Here is a 14900-nt window from a genome sequence, read left to right on the forward strand (position 1 = left end):
CCGTTTGACGACAAGATCGACGTTCTTCGTGTTGATCAACTCGTCTTTCCATATCCTTATCCTTTGTTTTTTTTCCAAAGAAAAAAAAAGATGGCTGAAATGTATATATTCTTGATGATGTTTGGTCTCTTTCTATTTTTCTTTCCTACTTCTGTCATAGAATCGGATTCCATCCCCATGAACGAATCTATACCGCTTAAAGATTGTCGGCGAGAAAAAGTCCGGTGTGTGGATACATGTGATTTTCTTTGCACAAACGGGGAAGAAATGCAATGTGTTCGAGGACTCTGTATGCCCAAACTGAATCCTTACCCGTGTCAAACTGAAAAAGGGGGTATGATTATTCTTACCGAAAAAAATGGATTCTATCAGTGGTCGTGTTACTGTACGGATCCAGCTTTTTACAATGGACCGGATTGTGGAGAATTGGCGAAAGACGTTTGTCAAAATGGTACATTTATCTATAGGGGGTTCAATCAGCATGAATGCATGTGTCAATTTCCACAAGTAAAGGCTATGATTCAAGGAAAACCTCAGTGTGTGCATAGGAATATAGCTCGGTTTTATCGGGATCCGTAATGAACTGGATCATTAAAAAATGTACGTCTGAAAATGTCTCAAATTTTTTGAAAAAACAAACCGTGACTCTATCTTACATTGGGTGCAATTAGAAATTACCCCTCTTTTCGTCCGAAAATGATGTCTCACAATTTCGAAAAATTGAAGACATCAATTTCGGACGAAAAGAGAGAATTTTTTTTTTTTTCCTACCAATTTAATCGACTTGATCCTTATGGTTTTTTAATTATCCAGACTCTCACTTATCTATTTAAACAATCCGACATTCCCTACAGATCAGTCTGTACTGCTGAAGAGGTAACATCTTTCAACGCAGCTTCTACGTTACGACAAATGCTTCAATAAAGGTAAGAGATTTTTCCTTCTTAATTATTTTTCGTTTTACTAGAAAGAAATGATTATCCTATTTTTTTTAACCTATCTAAGTGTTTTGAGTTCTACTTCAGATTACGAAGTGCTTTTGAAGATCCAATCTGGTTATCTTTTTCAATCCATAAAAGCAATGATCCCTATATTTTTTGAAAGTTTTTTAAAGAATAGACTCTTGTGTTACTGATTCCATCTCCTTTTTAGCTTCTTCTCGTATATATTTACGATATTTTGCAATTTTCATGGAACGTTTAATGATGGTATAGGAAGGACTAAAGGATCGATTCGGAAAATACTTTTGAAAGAATCGTTTTAATTTTCTTAAGCAACCATCTAATGATCGAGGGAAAAGTGGGCCGGCAATAACCCAAGCCAAAAATTCATACAAAAACCGATTACGTTGATCCCATATATTGGACGATGCCAATTTCTTTTCTGCATAATGTCGTCGAAGATCTGTTTCGTTCAGAAGTTTTAAAATTTCGTTTGCTTTTAAGTCAGTTTCCAGAATGACAAGAATAAATAAAGCCATCTCTTCATATTCATAGCGATCTATAACTATTTTTCTAAGTTTTTTGAGATCATTTAATGTAAGAAGAGGACCTTGACATCTTTTAATATGAATTTGGTTCGAGCGCTCCCTTTTTTCACCGAGCAAACGGTATAAAAACACGATTTTATTTTTTTATTTTATTATACGATTTCCTCTTTTCCTCAGTCAGATACGTTTCATATATCTCTAGTGCTCTTTTATAATGATATTTTATACCGTCACCATGTTTTTGATACCAATCATAGAATTCATTAAAATAAAATTCATACTTAGCTCGTGTTCCTTCCGAAATATTCATACGTTTAATAATATTTTGACATTCCTCCATCGACGGACATTGTTTGAATACTGTATTGTCAGGCTTATGTCTATGTTTAGGAAGAGCGTTATCCCAACATTTCCATCGTCTCATTCGTTGGTATTCTTTTTCTTTGAATCGAACGTTTGGATCTTTTCGCCTTTCTCGTTTTCTCCATCGATTTGCTTCTTTTACTCGTTCCAGTGACCAATAATGTTTCAAATATGCTTTTCTTTTTCTTTTCCTTTCAGATAAAATTGTAGGTTCCTCAGTATCCATCTTGACTCCTACCCTTCATTATTAATTATTATCTATTATTTTTCACTTCGTCTTATATTTTTTAATCTAATCCTTTTTTGGTACCTAAAAAGTAAATTGATTAAAAAAAATATAAGGATTCCATAAAACTTTTAAATTTTCCTTGACCGTAAAATAACAAAGATCCTAAAATCCTTACCTTTTAAATGTAGTGTGTCCCATAGGACAAACCGGTTTGTCCTATGGGACACACTAGATTTAAAAGGTAAGGATTTTAGGATCTTTGTTATTTTACTAAAAATTTGATAAAAAGGTTTATACTAGAAGGTTTCAAAATTTTATTAATAATTTTTTGAATGGGTGCCAGGATCTGACGCTATTGATAAAGAAATAACTTAATCCATAATATATATGTCTGAAAAACAAATACCATGAAGGGGGAACATAGTTTTCCTAATATTTATCTTGCTGTGTTTCATAAATCATGTAGATGGTCAGACAAATTACTAATGTAATGACAAATAAACAGTAAAGCTGAATAGTATGAATAAAAGGCATAAATGTCTTATAATTAGATCCAAAAACGGATCGGAGAAATGATTCATAACTCATTTTATCTTGTTCATTCCTTTCTCTCTAATTACATACAAGTTCTATCAATATCCTTAATGGATCCAAGATTCTACTTCAACTATAAAATTGACTCATCGTAAGATTTTTTACTCACAGATACTCAAGGCAGTTTGGTCTGTTTATTAGAATTCCAAATACATTCCCCGCATCTGTTCTAACCAATGGATTCTGGATTTACAACGAGCGGTTTTTATCAGAAGCATAAAAGACTTTCCCATCTATTCTCTAGCCATGGATTTTAGATTTTATTAGACCCCTTAGCGAATGTCAGTTCGGATACTACGCCAACTATAAAATCGGCTCATCGTAAGCTTTTTCACTTGCGGATACTTTCTCAGATGTCTATTTTCTTCTTCTTTTAATCCGACCCTCCAAAAACAAAGGATAATGAATATTCATAAATACGCTACACTTTACAGCCAATTTCATGGCTTGCATTTAGGAGGATTCAATGTGATTCAAGATACGATTTTTTTTCCCTTAGCCCATATGCGGCTTCAACCTTCTGTGATTCGAAAACTCGCTCATTTCGATAAAGTCGTCCCGAGTCAGAAACCACTCGTTCTCGCCCTAGCCGCCTATTGTAAAATGTCGGACTTGTCGTGTACCGTTTTTCTTCAACGCAATGCATCATGGATCCTTCTTTTAGAAAACGAACGGGTCATTTTCCCCACGATCCCGAATTCATCGGAATCCTCCCACAATCTTTTCAAAATTTTCGCCACACCATTTTTTGTGAAAGATCCTAAAACGATCGAACGGTATTTACAAAATCCCGTGTTCGAAAACGTGTACCGCTCCCAAAATAATCATACAATTCTATATTTAGACGGATGGGATATACCGTATCCAGGAGGACATTACTTTGATGATGATAACGGGCCCAGATTACATTTACCAGAAGATGACGGCGGGAAAAGGTATCGTCTTTGTTTTTTGTCCAACCAGGTCCATCACGAGAATGACCTCGTCCATAATTTCATCAACGAATGGAAAGATCGACCGGACGTTTATTACGATCCTCTGAAAACGCGAACGGCTTTTCCGTCTTCCTTTATTGAATTTTTACCGTCCGTGAATCCTGAGAAACCCATCCCGTTTCCCATTGAGTACAATAAGAGTACGGCGCTCATTCAAAAACAATGGACGTATCAGCACCATCCTCAATATATTGTCCAAGATATTTTGAATACGTACGATCAGAGAAATTCGCTTGAGAAGGTCGGACTCTTGATCGAATACCCGTTTCAAATCGGGTTCGAAAATGCTACTCGATCGAAATGCATTGGGCTCGTCGTCAACGGTTCTGAACCGGAAACGATTTTATATGTTCGATCACCGTATCAGCGGTACATGGAATATCAAGCCATCCCCACGACCGTGCACTGGATTCCTATTCTTTACGAACCAGAAACCACGTATCCACTTCAACCGGTCGTACTCTGTTCGACGATCATCGGGTTTGAATACAAAAAGGCTTTCTTATGTTTAAGTTATGTCATGCTCGAATCTCATCCGAAACAACCTGCTAATAGAAACACGGCGTGTCTGTTCCATCCCGTCACAGATGTGAGCGAATTGACGTTTCTCGAGAGTTACGAATACGATTGTCAGCATGCGCTTCACCGAGTTCGATATGCTTCCATTCCTCATGATTTATGGTGTCTGACCAAAATCGAAGAAGAAAAACCAGTTCCACTTGCTAAACCCTATGCTCATCTACCTTACCTGGTTCAATCATGGCTGGAGTTTTATCATCAGAATCGTTCCACGGATCCAGAAATCAGGTACGGCAATCTGAAACCCTTTCAATTGGCTCTAACTTTGGCTCGACATAAAATATGCTTTTCGGCCGAAACGGTGGAAACCGAAGAAGGTATCATTGTACCAAGAAATTCATCGTCCCCGATCGTCATTCGCCTAAGTCGGGAAGCTCGAAAATTTCTCGATATTGTCCGGTTAAGAATTGAATTTATGGAACGACCAGTTTCCTCTCCATGTGTTCTGTTGTAAAGAGAAAAAAACGAAGCAAATATCTGTAGATTGAGAGATGGTGATTCCCTTAGCTCAGCTAGGAACTCAACTCACAAGAAGTGCGAAAGTTCGAAAGTTATCCACTGATATACACAATTCTTGAAACGATGACGTCATCTTGAAATGTCTTGTGAATCGAGTCGGCTGGAAAAAATTTCTGAGAGCTAAAAAAAAAAAAAACCTTTTTGTTAATTTTTATCATGTCTTTAAGACATGATAAAAATTAACTCTCTCTTCTTTTTGGCTGGGAAGGATGTCTCACCGTTTCGAAAAACAAACCGTGACTCATTCTTGCAATGATTGCCATGAGAAAGGATGAGTTATGATTTGTTTTTTTCAAACGGTGAGACATCCTTCCCAGACAAAAAGAAGAGAGAATTAATTTTTATCATGTCTTAAGACATGATAAAAATTAACAAAAAGTTTTTTTTTTTTTTTTTTTTTTTTTTCATCTACAGAAATTTTTCTGGGCTCTCAGAAATTTTTCCTAGCCGACTCGATTGGCAAGACATCTCAAAATTCTTTCTAGAATGGACTCTCGCTTATCTATTTAAACATTTCAAGTTTTACTTCAGATCGCTCAGGAGGGTTGAAGAAGAAGCATTTCGTAACTTGGAGATCATATTGTATTCTTTTCCATTTCGGAATTGGTCAAGATTCGATTAGGAGCAGCAATCAAGTAATCATACGTATTACATCGTAGCAAATAATCGACCGTGATCCAATTGAGTTGAATATTCACAATCAACACTAAAAAATAGAGTATTTCAACGCGAGTTATTTCGTACGTCATATCTCCCCGTTGAGCGAACTGGTCGGCTATCTGATCTATTTCCGTAATGATAGTAAATAAGTTCAATGGATCCACGACCAATTCTGTATTCCATTGAATTGTAAATGGAAGTACGAGGTTTTGTTCACTCAAAAAATACAAATAGCCGTATTTCTCTTTTTCTCGAAACAGCGTTTGAATATAGTCTCGCACCGCTTCCCGTACTTCTGGATCGCGCACCAGTTCGAGCGTGACGAGGCTCGTGAAGGGCGGAAATTTATGAAATTTGATATATTGAGGTACCACGGTATTCAGTCGAGGACGATATTTATGATGAAGAAGGTGATCAATAGGAGTTTTTAAGGATTGAAGTGTAACGATATCCATCTTTTCTTATACGAATTTCCAAATAATAAGGCCGATGATGACAAGAACGATTCCCAACAAGATTGGTTTTAGGTACGGTATATTCCCCAAAACATCTAAAATACCACTCGTGATGGAACCCGTCACGTCTTGACTGAAATGCGGCGTTAAAGCTTCTCCGATCGTGGGTCGACGGCATTTCAATTCTTGCGTCGGTGTACAATCGTGATATTGACAATCACATAATCGACAAAACGTATCCTCTTTCTCGTTGTCGTACCCTTCACACGCATTCCATTGCTGAATAGGAAATCCCGTGCACGATTCGATCCCGTGAACAGGTTCGGGTTGACAACAACTCAATTCTTTAAGTTTACAAACCATGTCCCCTCCGTTGTAGAGAAAACAGCCCGAATTGTCCCGAATGTATTGGTTGACATATTGAGAACCGAGCGCGACGGCCGTCAGCCCTCCTGTGGTCAGAAGAGCTTTCTTACTAAACACTTTATCAAAAACTTTTTGAAGGGGTTTATTCTTCGCGACGACTTTAGCGACCTCCCCTGCTCGTTTGACAGGAATGTCGAATTGTTTAAATTGTTTAGCGACTTTGCCTCCAGACTTGTTAAAAAATCGCATGTCTCTTGACCCTTGCCGGATTTTCAGAAACCAAGACAATGAACGAATCCAATTGTATTTTTAGTAATCGAAAAATTCCTTGTGGGTCGGACAATATTTCGGCGTTTCGGAATATTCTCTGCCTGAACCATCTTCGAAATCCTTATGGATTGCAAATTTATTATCATCGAATGGAATCGGAATCGCATACCAAGGTCGTTGGACCTTTCCTGATTGTGAAGGAAAATTTCTCGTTTCCGAAAAATACTGTCATTTTACCGACGCGCGAGTTCCTGGATAAACATTTCCGACCCGATTTACACGACATCCAGTTGGACGATCTCACATTTAAACTCAACCCGTGCATCGAGCACTATATCAACCACCTGTATTCTCAAGACCCGACCGACTTGAAACGCAATAACGCCATGGATGTGTTTGATCGGCGTTTCCATTACGAACTGCTACGGAATTTAAGTGTTGGCAACACGAACGAAATTGGTTTAGGCGTGAACAATACCACGAAGATGCAAGAAGAAATGATGGTGCATTTCAAGAGCACGCTTCAGCAACGTCTTTGCGGTTTATATCACTATATTAATAATTCAAATTTAGCGACGCTCTTCGACAAGATAAAGGTATGCGACATGGCGAATGGAGGTCTTTTTGTCGACCCTAAAACGGAATTCTCTCCTTTTTACAATTTCCTGCTGGCGCATTGTTTATTCGATTTTCATAAACTACCCAATTTAGACCTCGTTCCCGAAACCGTCATTTCGAATGTCGCGTACAAGAAAGGGGTTGGGTTTTATACGTTAGAAGATATTTGTCACCCTGAACCGATTGTTGTGATGGGAGAAGAAACAGGATCTTCGTATCTCTATCAATCCAAATGCATCACGTATCCCAAAGAAACGGCTTTAAATAAACAATTGACGAGAAAGGATTTGCCCGATAATCTCATTATGAAAAATGCCATACAGTTTTCTGATACGCGGTTCCTAACTTGCTAAATGCGAAAAGGTTTGGAGAAAAAAATTGATTTGGTTGGGGGTTAAAAAGTCAGTACAGAAAAATTTCTATTATGTAAAAAGGAAAAAAAAAACAAAATGGTAATATACCTTGACACAGAATCTGTTTTCATCATGTAGAAGCTTGTACACAGGCCACAGCATCAAACGATCTGAAATGAAACTCGAATGGCTTAAATAGATAAGTGAGAACACATTCTTGAAAAAAAATGATGGTCTTGTTAGTCGAGTCGGCTGGAAAAAATTTTTAAAAACCGGAAAAAAAAAAAAAAAAAAAAAAAAAAAAAAAAAAAAAAACATGATAAAAATTAACAATCCCCTTCCCTTTTTGTCTGGGAATGTTGTCTCACACTTTCTAAAAATAGACCATAACTCATCCTTTCTAATGACAATCATTCCAAGAATGAGTCACGGTTTATTTTTCGAAAGAGTGAGACAACATTCCCAGACAAAAAGGGGAGGGTAGTTAATTTTTATCATGTCTAAAGACATGATAAAAATTAACAAAAAGTTTTTTTTTTTTTTTTTTTTTTTTTTTTTTTTTAAACTTCTAATCCAGATCATCCAGATCACGACGAGACCTGAGAGCGTACGGTTTATACGCAAATTTACTAAACTTGTTCTTCATAGAACTGGCAGAAACCTCACCTAAATAGACTGGATCCTCATTTCCTTTTACATCCTCAGCCTCCTTCTTAGACTTCTCTTTCTTGAATGGTTTGCACAGATCTGGATTGATCTTGCTTTTGATGGGAACCTGGTCTGGATCCACCTTTTCAGTTTTGATTTTCTCTTTATCGAAGGTAGTGGAAATGGTTTCGTTAATAATATTTCTCGAAGAAGGTTCTAAAATATTTAACTGAAACACGGGTTTTTCGATCATATTCAGAATATCTTCTTGAAAGAGAATCATATCTCTACAAATGCCTCCTACTCTACAATACAAAGCGTCCGTTTCGTAAAAGTACCGCGAATTAATTTTAATATTTAAAATACCAATAAACATATCGTTATTCACAAATTCTTGGTCCAGGGTTTCTTGAAACACGTTTAAAAGGGTCGTTCCATCAAACACTTTGGTTTTGCGTAAACACCATTGATTTTGAGACATCTGAGAATTCAGATCATTTCGTTGACTCATTTGCCGACACGATTTACAGAGAAAAGGTCTACATTTTTCAATGAAGAACCGACATTGTTCTGAAATCAGCATTTGGGAATGATCGGCAGCCACGGCTTTGGTAATGTCCACCAGAGGAGGACAGAGTTTACATATGAAAGAATGGGCATTCAGATTCCTCTTATAATTAGTAGCGCAGAGAACCCAATACCCCGCTACGAGAATATTATAATGATGATTGAAATCTTTAATATTTTCAATCTGAATATAACCTTTTTCTACGGGATGCTGGAACGGGATCGCTTTAGCTTGAAAATCTTGAAACTGAGGATTGTTGGCTAATATATTTTTCCATTCTCGGCTCACGAGGTTTAACATTCTCGGGTTATTTTCAACGATTTCGTCAATCCCCGCTTTTAAAATCGGGTGCGCAAGAATACGATCGATTAACTCTGAATATTCCATAGTTCCCCTTTATTATTATTTTATGGACTTCTAAACATCTCGGTCTGTTTCCTCAATTCTTTCGCGTACCGGTCAATGATTTCAATCGTTTGATTCATGCAATAGGTTAAGAATTCATCTTTAATGTAGGCTGTATGCGACCCCTGCCAATCTAACCCTCCTGTCAGAGTTTGTACGTCCCATTTGATGTATTGCAATAAAACATCGGTCCATTCTTTCACAGTCATATTGGATCGAATGCTTCGATCCACGAAATCCAATTTATTCAGCACGGATCTAATATATTCCTCCGACGAAAAAACGGTTTTTCCGTACATGACATTAAATCGTAATCGAAAATAGGACACGTATAATTGATAAAACAGGTCGCTGAGCATTTTGAAATCGGACGATACGGAGGGAGAAGGGGTTGGTTCGGTTTTAATGTGTTCCAATTCCTTTTGCAAGTGGGCTTTTTCGTCCAGACATCGATCTAAAGCGTGTTTGGCCTCTTGTAAATCCAATGACAGACCTCTTACATAGTCTTCGTCGACCGTCGATACGTGCTTTCGTTTATATTTCGAAGTATCGGACATTTCTACATCCTGCGGAGCTACGAGAGCTTTAGCCAGTTGGTTTTCTAAAGTTTGGTTTCGAGACCGAGACACTTCCAGTTGGTTTTGTAAATCTTTCACTTCCCGCTGTAATTCCTCCACTTGATCCGTAGGATACGTAATGGCAGGTACAGTAGTGGGTTCTTTCACTTCGGTAATGTGAGGACGTTCCTCCAACTGCCGTCGATACAGGTCTCGTTCCTGTTCGAAATATAAAATCACCGAATTCGCCAATTCTTCAATAGGATCCGGTATGTTCGGAAACTGGGCTCGAAGCGTGACAATTTGTTTATAAACGAGATCTTGAAATTGTCGATGCTCGTGAATCACGTTTTGGAGTTGATGGACAACAGCTTGCGGCCAATCTTCTCTTTGATCACTAGGGTCATTCTGAAGGATCGTTTTTAGGAACGTGGTTAATTTCGTTTTGGCGTATAATTACTTTCGACTTGATCGAGTTTCTGTTTCAATTCGAAAAGTTGTTCTTTGGTTTTACGGAGCTCGACTTCACAATCGTTGTGATTCTCGACCTGTCGAGCCCATTCGATCATGCTCGACGCCAAATTATCGAATTAAACGACCGGTATTTCGGGAAAATGACCTTTCAGTTGCGCCAATTGCGTTTCGAGGGTCCTCTCTAGATTTTCTTTGAAATGGAATACTTTTTCGAGTTCCGCGAGAATCTGATCGTAATCCGTGGCTCCAAAATACGCATTCCATTTAGTCCGTATCATAGTTACCAAATTCGTTTTCAGGACCTCCAGTTTCTTTTCCAAAGCGACGCGTTGCCGTTTTTCATGTTCTAGACTCTGCTGTAATTTTTTATGTTCTTGGCTACGATCCCGATGGAGTTGAGCTTGGATTTGTTGTAGGACCTCCTTCGCTTCGTTCTGGTTCTCAATCGATTGTTGAAGATCGTGCAATCGTTGCAAGAGGGTCGTGTCTTCCATCATGCTTTTAGAGGAAGAAGGGAGACTGTGAAGAATGGTATGAGCTAAATTGTCGGGCGTTAGCGATTGATTTAAAGCATTCCCGAGAAGTGTTAATTGGTTCAAAAGCTGGGTTTGCCAATTTTGTAAATACTGGATATACGTTTGAATTTGCTGGAAGAAAAACGTTTTCCAATCTTGGTTCGCGCCTAAAGGTTTCCAAAATGAGGGGGGAAGGATCGTCTGTAAAAACGTCATAAACTGCGTTTCGTGGAACTCCTTCATTTGTTTAGCCATTTCGTCTCGAAGAATCGTCTCGATATGAGGATTTTTCTTTTGCAGCGTGTCAAGGACGCGTTGAATACCTTCTTGGAAATGTGTTTCGGACTCGATTTTCCATTTTTGCAGGAGGTCGGTTCGTTCTTTCTGACCCTGCTCCAACTGCTTTTCCAATATCCGTTTTTCGTTTTGACAAAGGGTCAATTGTCCTTTCAGTTCCTCGTTCAATTGCTGGACGTGCTGTTTTTGTTCCGATTGATATGATGTTAAAAACTGGTCGAGGGTTTCTTGTAATTGCTCTAATTTAGATCGCGACGACTCAATCATGAGCTGCTGAGAAGGAGGCGATTCGAGCAGTAAAGTTTCAATGACCGTAGTTGTAGAAGAAGGAGGAAGTTTCAGTTGCTCGATCGTTTCTTGTAAAGCCATTTGCAAAGGGCGGATTAAACTTTCCGTTCGTTGCATCCATTCTTCAAGTCCCGTTTCGTAGCGTTGGTGGAGCATTTGCCATTCGTTCATCAAACGGTTTGGAAACTCGATATTATTATTATTATTATTATTATTATTATTATTATTCAATTGTTGTTGTTGTTGTTGTTGTTCTACTATTTGCCTCTGCCATTGTATTTTTTCAGACTCGTGCGTTCGAATTTGTGTCTGTAAGGTTTCGTGATCTCGTTTCAATTGCTCCCACTGAGTTTGTAAGGTTTCGTGATTCCGTTTCAGCTGCTCCAACTCAGTCTGCAGGGTTTCTTTCTCCCATGTAAGGCGTTCCAATTGTCGTTGCAAATCCACGACTGAATGCTCTTTTCCGAATCGAGCGGTATTCACATATTGTTCTTTTTCTGCTAGAAAATAACGCATTTCGTTCCGGTGCTCTTGTTGGAGCGTCTCGATTTGTTTCTCAAAAGCTTTCCGATCTGCCTCCAATTCAGTTTCCAAAGAAGCGATTTTGTTTTCCAGGTCCTGAGATTCCATCGGAACAATCTCTTCCAAATGCAAGCCCGAAATGCGAAACAAGAAATCGATGATGCTCGAACTCTTTTTATACAGTTGAGGATAGAGATGGAGTAAAGGTCGACTCAGGAGAAAAGCATCGATCACGTCGTCTCGAAGATTTTGTTTGAGACCATCGACAACATTTAAAGATATAAAAGTGGGGTCGGACTGGTATTGAATAAGACATCGAACCAGTTCTCGTAACATTCTTTTCTTTTTGCTTTTTTTTAAATCATTAAAAGGTAGGCTACTTTGTTCAAATCGAGCAACATATATTGATATTTTTCTTCGGAGCGGGACGATAACCAAATCATGACTTCTTGCAAGTAGCGACGATTCTTTCTAAAGTGGGAAACGTATATTTTAAATCCTTCTCGGGTCCATAATTCATTATTTCGGTAAAACGGTAGCCAATAATTACATTGTTCACGATTCACGTCGAGGAACGTTTCATGATGGAATGACGCAATCATGGGCGAAACATACATCACTAAAGACATATTCAAAACGACAAACCAAACACCGGTTAATTTCGTGTCGTCAAAAGTAATTTCACAAGTATAAAAGTCCGATGGAATAGAATCCGTATGCAGGTAAGGTGGAAGGGAGCGTTTAAACAATTTATGAAGTTTGGCAGCCAATTGAGCACTCGCAGCTTGTCCCGTTAAATGTATGAAGTGGAGGATGAGCATGGGATGTAAATAGTGATACCAGTTGGACCACGATTCCCAGACGTGCGTATTTCGTTTGAAAAATCGGATGCAATGCTCTAACTGGAAAGGTTCTCTTTTTATGTAGGTCATCGTCAGATCGCTTAAGGCGCGAAAAGCCATATTGCGAGGAAGTACTTTCCAGAACAAGGAAAACGGATTGATGGTCGAACAAACAAATAAGGTATTATTTTCATAGGAGACCTTGATAAAATCTCGAGAGGGAAATAAACTTTGTAAAAACTGATCGGTCGTATCTCTAGAGACGTTAATCCAACGAGGATCCTCTTTTGTTCCATGCACGCAAAAGACTAAAGACCCACGAGGAAACGGATAGTCTTTGTCTAAATTTTCTCCTTGGAAAATGAGTCGATTTTCACTGACCACGAGAATACAAGGTGCTCGAACGAGACCCGGGCTAAAATGTTTCAAAGTATCGACATGGAAGATGGGTAATTTGAAACGAACAGCTATAAAATAATATTGTCTATAAACATTTCCATACGCTTCCACATAATCCGAAACATTGTAATACTTTTCATTATCCATGACAGAGCTTACTTTATCTCGCCTTCATCCTCGAAAGGAATAAGTCTACAGAGCCAACTTACACACTTTATATATACATGAGAGATGACGTCATTCAAGGACATAAACAAGGACGTTTATGTCTAGAAAAGTAAAAGCTGGCTGGGAAAAATTTCTCAGATAATCTGAAACGTATATTTAAAAAAAAAAAAAAAAAACTTTTTGTTAATTTTTATCATGTCTTTTAGACATGATAAAAATTAACTGTCCCCTCTTTTTGTCAGGGAAGGATGTCTCACTCTCTAAAAAATATACCTTGACCCATTCTTTTATTGGAGTTCTATTTTTAGAAAGGATGAGTCATGTTCTATTTTCCGAAAGTGTGAGACAACATTCCCAGACAAAAGGGGAAGGTAGTTAATTTTTATCATGTCTAAAGACATGATAAAAATTAACAAAAAGTTTTTTTTTTTTTTTTTTTTTTTTTTTTTTTAATATTTACTTTAGAATTTTTTTCTGAGTTCTGGCTAGAAAGAACTCTGGTTTATCTATTTAAGACGTGCGAAACGAATTTTACTCTAAATCATTCTGTGCCGTGAATTCAACAGTATATAGGAACAGACTTTATGAAGGTAAAAGTGCTCAGTTTATTTATTCTTTAGAGGAGCACGTGGAGATTTTATAGGATATTTACTTACAAAGCATTGCTTGTATTTTTTTAAGAAATATTAATCAAGTTAAAGATATATAATCATGTCGCAGAGCCTCCATTATTTAACAAGGATTAATTCGGTTGGAGATGCGCCCAACGATGCTTACATTTTCTACCAGATGTCGGGAGGAATCTTTTACTGTAACCGAAAAGACTACGCACAATTTTCTCGATTTTATACTCGAACGTCTGCCGAAAATCTTTTTTTAACGATGGATCTTTGCTCGACGACCCATCATTCCCTTATCCTAGATATTGATATTAAAACCGAATGCGATGCATCCCTTCCTTCATCTATGCTTTACGATTATGTAGATTCTGTTATTCTCTCAACCTTAAAATTTTACTTTTTATCCCTTAAGCATTTTACTTTTATTGTGGCTGTTCGTCCAGGAGGTGGTATTCATGTCCATTTGCCGGAAATCTCGATCGCTCATGATGATTATATTCAATTCTGCAGCCAACTTCAACCCCGGTTCTATCACGAAACATCTGAATTTATTTTCCAGTTGGACGTTTTAGCGAATGCGACGCTTGTGAATTCCTCCAAGCCCTAAAGGAATAAATACGAACCTATGCTGATTATTTATGTAGACGAACAAACCACCTGGCGTTTAGATTTGACCAATCCCAATGCTTTCAGCATGCGATTGTTAGGCATTCAATCAAAATTTAAACGTCGCAAGGATAATACCAATTCCTTTTTTCGTAAACTGCTCCACCTCCAGCCAATGGATATTCAAAAACAACTTTATGAATATATGATGCCTGTGGTGACACTGTACGATCCTTTGTATCGAGTATCGTATCCCACGCTTATTAGCAAAGATGAGGAAGCTGGACCCGACGATGAAAAAGTGGCTACATTTGTGTATAAACTAAAAACCCCGATGTATATTTACAAAGGGAAGGATTTTGGAACCGAAGAAAACGTTTTACTTTATCAAGTTTAACGGGTTTGTGATTTCAGACTTTGAATCAAATAACCGGGCTCTAAAACGATGGTACCGGGAAAGTCAAAATTCTATCGTCATCGAAAACGATGTATTCCAGACGG

Source organism: Stegodyphus dumicola, chromosome 4 (assembly GCF_044657685.1).
Source record: "Stegodyphus dumicola isolate Sdum_Otavi_A_Nest chromosome 4, ASM4465768v1".
Classification (NCBI taxonomy): Eukaryota; Metazoa; Arthropoda; class Arachnida; order Araneae; family Eresidae; genus Stegodyphus; species Stegodyphus dumicola.